Below are 7,788 nucleotides of genomic sequence, written 5' to 3'. Positions count from 1 at the left end.
CTGTATTACATTCCATGCATTTTCTGAAAGTATATTTAAGGATTTAAAGTGCAGCATTAAAATTATTCTCAAGAGCCTTAGAAGACTTTTTTAATATAATATTTTTTTATTGATTTTAATAAAATATTTGAAAGTTCAGCCCTTTAGGATAGGTAAAGATAATATGGTAATTACCTAATGTAGACAGCATATAATGTTGTTGGCACTCATGATTATAATGTGGTTTAGTCCATGTAGATTAGAACAGAATAAAAGAACAGATTGATTTATTGCTTATAAAAAATGAGTTATTTTTGCTTACTACTTTAAGTTCTGATTTTGACCAGCTTATAGGGATAAATATAAATTTGGGACTGAACAGAGAGGACTAATGACTTCCTTCAAGCTGTTCCTAATGCAGCTGGCTCCTCACTGCCAGGGTCTGCAGCTGAGTCACAGTCAGCATGTTGACCATCAAGAGCGACTTCCAGGCTTGCAAGCTATCTTAGCACCTCTGTAATCTCTCTGCAATATTTGTAAGGATATATTTCTTTTTTATTATGTATCTTTTTCTAATTATAGATGCATTCTTCACACCTTTTGAAATAATCAGTCAAGGTGTTCAACTACTTAGCAAGTGGAGACAGTTTTGCCCAGAAAGGGATAGAAATAGGGAAAAGTGACTGCATATATTCTCTGTTACCTACCTGCAGGTGGAAAAAATGCTGACTTCTGTATGCAGTAGTTACTTTGTTAGCTTTTCAGGCAAGAACTGGGGAAGAGAGTTGCATTATGTTGCACAAATTGGGCTAGTGACCTCGAATCCATTGACTCTCAGAACTATGTTGACTTGGTTGAGGTCTGAGGACCATTGGGATAAATGGCACTGGCATCCTGAATTTCTGATAAAACTACACTGGCAGTTCATCCAAAGAGGGCCAAATATCCACATCCAGTGCATAATGGGGTAATTATATTTTATTTGCATCATTCCTAGCACCCAAAAGATGGATGTGATATTTGATGGAAGCTAACATGTTTTGAAAGGTTTCACCATTATTTGTTCAGCAAATGGTTGTGTCTCATCTTCTTTCCTGCACAGCTTGTCCTCATTGCTGAGCTTCTTCAGGGAATAAGAAAGAAAGTTTCTGCAAGAATGCTGCTCCCTTCTTAGGAATGGTCTCTTTGCCTTTAAAAGTCTGTTTCCCTAAAATACTTAAAAAACTTAATTAACTTCTGATCCTCATTCCTTTCTTCCATTTATTTACAGAAACTGCTCATTGGTGCATATGATTGCACTTGCTCTTCAGCAGCAACGTAAACTTTGCATCGTCTCATCAGAAAATTGCATTGTATTGTTTCCTTCTGTCTTATCACTTTACTTTCATCTTATTTTAAAAGCTTATTCATAGCACTGAAGCCTTTCCTCAAAGTTGTTGGGTGTTGGCTAAACTTTTATCACGTGTCACAGTTCAGCTGCAGATGCTGGCACTGAGAGAGGGAACTGCACACACAGCTGCATGAGTAAGAGCTCGAAGGAGGTCATTAGTCCCCTCTGCTCGGCCCTGAATTTATATCTATGTCTGATATCAGAAAGGAGATCTACATGCTGTGGATTTACTGTCCATGTTTCTAGGGGTGCTAAATCAGCAAAAAGGAGCACAAAGGGCCTGGCAGTGGCAACAGTGACAGCTAGAGCAAGGAAAAACATGGGCAGAGCAGAGATTTGCCAGCTGTACTGCAGTGGATAGTGCAATGCTGTATTCAAAGAGGTGCAGATGAGAGCAGGAATAGGAAAAGGAAACGTTGGTATCTGATGGGACCCTCCCAGTGCAGTAATCGGTGTCTCTAAATCTCCACACTGCCTTGATTTTATTTCTGCATCTGCAACAAAGACAGCGTCGCGGGAGAATTCACAGGCCGTGCATCTCCAAAATGTAACCGCACCCGGATTTTGGGCAGAAATCCTGACCCGCCTCCCGCGCTGCGCGGTGGGACCGGGCGAGCGGAGGGACCGAGCGGGAGAAGGGACCGAGCGATCGGAGGGACCGGGCGGGCGGAGGGACCGGGCGAGCGGGCGGAGGATCGAGCGGGCGGAGGGCGGTGCCCGCGGGCAGAGCGGCGCGGCCGCAGCGCCGCCTGGTGGCCCCGGGACGAACTGCGCCAGGCCGGGGCTGCCGCGATCCCCGGCCCAGGACCACCCGCCCCGTGCGGAGGCAGCGACCGCCAGCGCTGCCGGTGCTTTGCTGGGAGGCACCGACACACACGACAAGAAACTGACAGTATTTTAAAACTTACAGGATTTGCCGAGTGTCGCGTTCTGTTTGATTTTGGCAACTGTCTCACGGTGAAATAACTCCCTGATACCGCTTCCTCTCCGCAGTTACCATTGTAGGATTGTCATCTTACCGTAGCAGAGGGATTTCCTGTGTCAGTGAGGGGAGAATTCCCTGGAGTTCCAGACAAAGGCACTATCCTGCTCTTGACAGATCCACAGCTTGCCATTGATGCTGAAGTGCAGAGCTGTAAGAACTCTGGTATTGTGATTAGCTGGGGAGTATAAGTCAGATTAGAGGTGTCCTATGCCAGGGAAACAATTAATATGTCGTTTTATCCCATGCAAAATATTTATCACCTAGAGCTGATGATCGATATAGCGATAGGATTTTTCAGATACAGCCAAGGTGTTTTCATAACAAAAGACTCAATTTTTTCAGGTAATGAAGACCTCCAATAACGAAATATGAAATATTAACATTACTCCTGTGTTTATTTCCATTTTAATTTTCTACCTTTTTTCATTCTCAAAACATGCAAGCTCAGACTGGCAGGAGTGTCATGAGCTTTGTCTCTGCATTTTATTACCTACTGCCAAATACTCTCCTCCTATTTAAGTCCAGTGCATATTTCAGCATCAGTGCTGCTAGGCATAACCAGCTTGTCAAAGTTTATTTTAGAAGCTATTTACTGTAATTTGTGAGGGAGATTGGTGACTCTTTGGTTGCTCCACAGCTGCTTTGCAGTCAATCAAAAGTAGAGAAGTAATTTAATTCCAGTGTCCTCTCCAGAGAAAATCTTTGAAAGGACAATAATGAAGTAGGAACATGATGGACACAGAAAAAAGCTGAACACAGGACAGATGCCTCAGTTGTGTAGTTCCCATCCAAAAAGTGTGCCTTGCTCATTATTCATGTGTTCAGTGCAGGAGCTTTCATACCCATCTGTTACTGAGGAACGAGCTGGAAATAGCTGTTGTGCTGTTGCAGGAACAGTGTCATGAAGAAAGAGTAACAAAACCTCTGATAATAGTGTTAATAATTGTAGACTCCAAATATAAAGATAGGGCAGGACTTGGTTTTATAAGCATATCAAAGTTATTTTTCTGTATGTGTTTCTCTGTTGCAGGCCCACCATTAACATTTCTAGGTTTAACCTCTGGTAAAGGGAGGTTTAACATGCCTACACTGAGAAAATTCACCTTCCCTAGACACTGACCATCTCACATCTCACCACATGTTCCAAGGGAGGTATCTCCTTTTTCTTCACTTTAACTTGGTACATATGAGGCTTTTGAATGTGTCCACCTTAGTTGTCATGAGGTTTCACTCTGAGTTGTTCTGTGTTTAGCACTGAGAATAAAAAGAGGTGTCACTTTTCTTAGTAGTGATTGCATTTTAATTTCTGAGAGAGAGATTATTTTGTAAGAAAAGAGAAAGATGACTGTAAACACAAGCAGAGCTCTTTACTGATAATATCAAACTTAAACATTAATAATGATTTTCTCTCACTTCAACAAAAAACTAGGTGCTTGTTCAAAAGGTGGAGCTACTTTTTTCAGCCCCCTCAAGAATGCAAGGCAGAGTACCAGACACCCGACTATCTTCTGGGGACTCCTTCATATTGTATGCTTTCTGTTTTTCTGCAAGAGTAAAAATGTGGCTGTTACAGTTAAGTCTTTAAATGGGGAAGTCTTTGAAAATGTCTTGTCATCCACATATGCGAGTTCAGGCCTTACATACTCAAAAATCTTCTGATGTCTTGGGCTCAGAAGTGTGTCTTGGCTCAGTGGTACCTTGCTCAAATATCTGATATCTCATGTGCAGTTTCTTGTATACCCATTTATCATTTATTAATGGTATCATTAGTATGGTTTCCAGAGCTATTGCCCTAGCAATGGATGTTGGATATACACAGACTAAAATAGCCTACATATGTATAAAGGTTTTTGATACAACACTTTGTTCTTCCTCCCTGGTCTTGTACCAAGACATTGTAACACACTAGTAGTTCAAGTGTCTTAGCACACTTACACACACACACATATATATATACACACATGTAGTTATATATATGCAAACAGATTGGTTTTAAACTATCAGTAAATTTTCCAGAAGTCCAAAGTCTGTAATGATTAGCACTTAGAAAATTTTGTGAAGATTTTCATCAACATCATTCATGTTTTGACATGCAAAGACTAATGTTTATACAAAAAGTCTGCTAAAGGTTCATTGCTTTCATTTGCACCTCTGTTTGATTAATCTTTTTTCTTGGTCCATCACTTTTTTTCCCCCATCAGTTAGGGGTTTTTGCTGTTAATCTAGTATCTTTGAAGTCTCTCTTTGATTCAAGGAAATGAAAGTTGGATGGTAATGTTTGAAAAGGTGCTATTCCTGTTAAATAATGAAGTCATTCTGGCTCAGTTTGTTCACTGATAGGTTTCCATTTTGCTAATTGGTCTGATGACATGTAAAAGTGTTTAGAAGACATCACAAAAGTGACAGAAAAAACATGTCCCTAATTTGTTTTAGTGTTCTGGTAAACTTTTCTGAAGTTTTTTCCTTTCTTGTTTTTAGAGCTGTAAACACCAGAAGGAGACTTTATTAAATTGCTTTTACCTCAGACTACATACTACTTTCCATTAAAGTAATGGAAAAGGGAAAAATGTTTGAAACTGTTGCATCTTTGTTCTTTTTCTAAGGCAAGAACATTGAGAGTCCACACAATGGCATTTTAATAACTGATCTTATTACCTTCACAGCAGTAGAAAAAAACCAGTTTGGGTTTATCAAACTGGTTAAAAGGAAACGAAACAATTCCATACAATATATCCTTGAAAAAGCACATAACATAAATATGTTATTTTCAAAATGTCAAGCAGTTCTATAGAACATATATATGAAGTCTAAGAAGATATTCACAGACTCTCTCTATTTTGCAGAATCTCCTTTCCATCCTTTGAATCATTATATTACATGCTTCCAGAATAGGTGTATTGCTATTCTGGCCCTCTGCTGTGCAAATAAGCAAAGCAGCTTTTCCCTAATTTTTTACCCTTTTCCAATCAACATGCTCGCTTATAAATTGTTACACTGTTGTGGCTGTGGTTTACTTTTTATAGGCTTATGCTTCATATCACTGTATACATATACAGAACTTGGTGCTCAAGTGTTGTGTCTTGGCCCTGTTCTCACTAGACCACAGGGAAATTATGGAGAATCTAAACAGAATGGATTTTACTTAAAGGTGCTTTGCCTGGGAGTCCAATGCATGAGAATCTTCTGTGTTAAAGAGGGTTTTGGGAAGCCATGGAGGCCCTGGTTATAGGTGGTACAGGGGTGAAACAGAATCTGGTAATTGAACTATTCATCTTGCAACACTGTTGTGATTTTCTGTGCAGAAGACACAGAAATATGATTCTGAGTGTTTGTTTGCTACTGAAAGATCATTAAATAGATATTTGTTTTGCCAGAGAATTCATCCAGTTGTAGCTGCATCACCAAAGTCTACAGAAAATTTGCATCACCCTCATAGATGAAGATAAGGGCCTACAACTGAAAAATTAACATGTTGGTTGAATTTGTTAGCATACTTATTTGTTAGTGTCAGCTTCCACATCCCAGAATTCTCACATATGTTTGCTATAAAACCAGTGTACAGTGTGTGAAATAGCCTGCTCAAATTACACTCTAGACAATGCGAGGAAAGTGAAGCTAATTCAAGTCATCTCTATTAAGTCATCCAAAACATGGCATTACATGGCATGAAATCAAATTACTTGGATGCAGACTGGTGACAAGGGAAATATTATGTGGCGAGATCATGCCTTTTTTCCCCTTCTTTCAGCCAACAAATTAGAAGCTCATTTGAAAAGTCAGCTTAATTTGATATACTACTGTGGTGATGACAACTTGGATGGCATTTAGCTCTCAGGAAGCAAACCTTTTAAAAGAAAAGCCCAAAATCTTCAGTGATGGTATGTAGTATTTTCGTAGTCTTATAGATTTTGGTCCCTAAGAATCTGAAGGTGGTAAGTTAATACATCTGGGCTGTGCTTTCACTGTATTTTAGGTCCATTTTACAATGTGAAAAAATGTGCTTCTATTAGACAAGCATACAAAAAAGTTGACATCTTTGGTCAATTGTAAATCTAGCAATCGCTTATATGCTGGATATACCAAATGCAGATAAGCTGAAAGAAAAAGTCTTTACTGAGACACTTGTCAGCTTTCAAAATACTGAAAAGTTGTCGACAAATTGATTTTATTTTTTACTTTTTGCTTGAATATCTTTTCCCCTCAGACATTACTAGCTGTAGTTAAGAGGGGCTTACTTCATTTGTCTGTGAACTAATTAATAAGTTTTATATGATAATTTTTAATATTGAGATCCCAGCCTGGCCTACTAGGTGTGAGAAATAATGATATTGTCCATGTTCGTGCCCTCAGGTATTAGAACCTATAAAACAAAACATCTTTCCATTATTTGTTAATCCCATCAAGATTTCTATGAATCCTAACCCATTACCTGACTCGGTGTCCAAAGAAAACAGAGTAAAGCATGGAAGCAAAAGTGTATATGTTTTACAATACTATCAGTTATATAATCGTGTGATATTTTTCTCTCACTGGGTCCAACCTTCATTCACTTCAGATAGTCAACTCTTACAATTAATTTCTCTGCACCTTCTTCTCAAGTTTCATCCCTATCTTCCTCCCAAATTCATCTTTCTTTGTCTCTATAAATCCCTTAATCTTCTTAGTGTACCATACCAGGAGTATGTGTCTTGTGGGAGTTCAGTTTCCAGTATTTGAAGATGTTTCTATGGGACAAGGGGGAAATTATGGGTTTGAAAAGATTTGTAATTTTTTCTTATTTGAATGGTTGGTTTTAAAGAAAGGCTAGGTTTGACTTTACAGTCAGCTCCTCCTTGCAGTTCCCCTGTTTTGAGTTCTCCCCCAAACTGGAGAAAAAGTAAGGTTTCTAACCAAAGGATTGTCCAGCATTTTTTTTAATAAGAAAGTCATCATAGGGTACCCAATTTTAGCTGAAGCTTTAATGTGGGTGGATGGCAGGATTATGAAGCCTGGAAAGAACAACTTTAGAAATGGGTCCATTACAGTGCCAGCCTTCCCGGGACCGAGCGAAGTAGAAAAACAACTACCTGTGTTTTTTATTGTACAGGTTCTCCCTGAGTTGTGTAATTTCCCTGACCCACGCGGCCCCATTCGGAACCATGCTGTCTCCCCTTCCCGATCGCAGAGTCCACCTCTGCATAAGCAGGATAGGCTGTCTCACCCACCTCTCCTCAGTCCCTGGTTTTGTCACTGGAACACGGTCCTCCTGTATTCTCCATTGGTCAGTAGAGCCCTCAAGCCACTACCTTTTCCCTGGACCTTGACCCAGTCACGTTCCTTCTTCTTACCCTCCCCTCGAGCCCATATAAGCCACGGGAGTTTCAAAATAAAGGCCTTTTCACCTTGGAACTCAGAGCGGAAACTTGGTCGCTCTCTCCCTGCCAAAAAGGGGACT

The sequence above is a fragment of the Manacus vitellinus genome, unplaced genomic scaffold, assembly GCF_001715985.3.
Source record: "Manacus vitellinus isolate BGI_N305 unplaced genomic scaffold, ASM171598v3 scaffold_3_pilon, whole genome shotgun sequence".
Taxonomy (NCBI): Eukaryota; Metazoa; Chordata; class Aves; order Passeriformes; family Pipridae; genus Manacus; species Manacus vitellinus.
The sequence above is the reverse complement of the archived record's forward strand: the minus strand, read 5'-3'. Positions refer to the sequence as shown.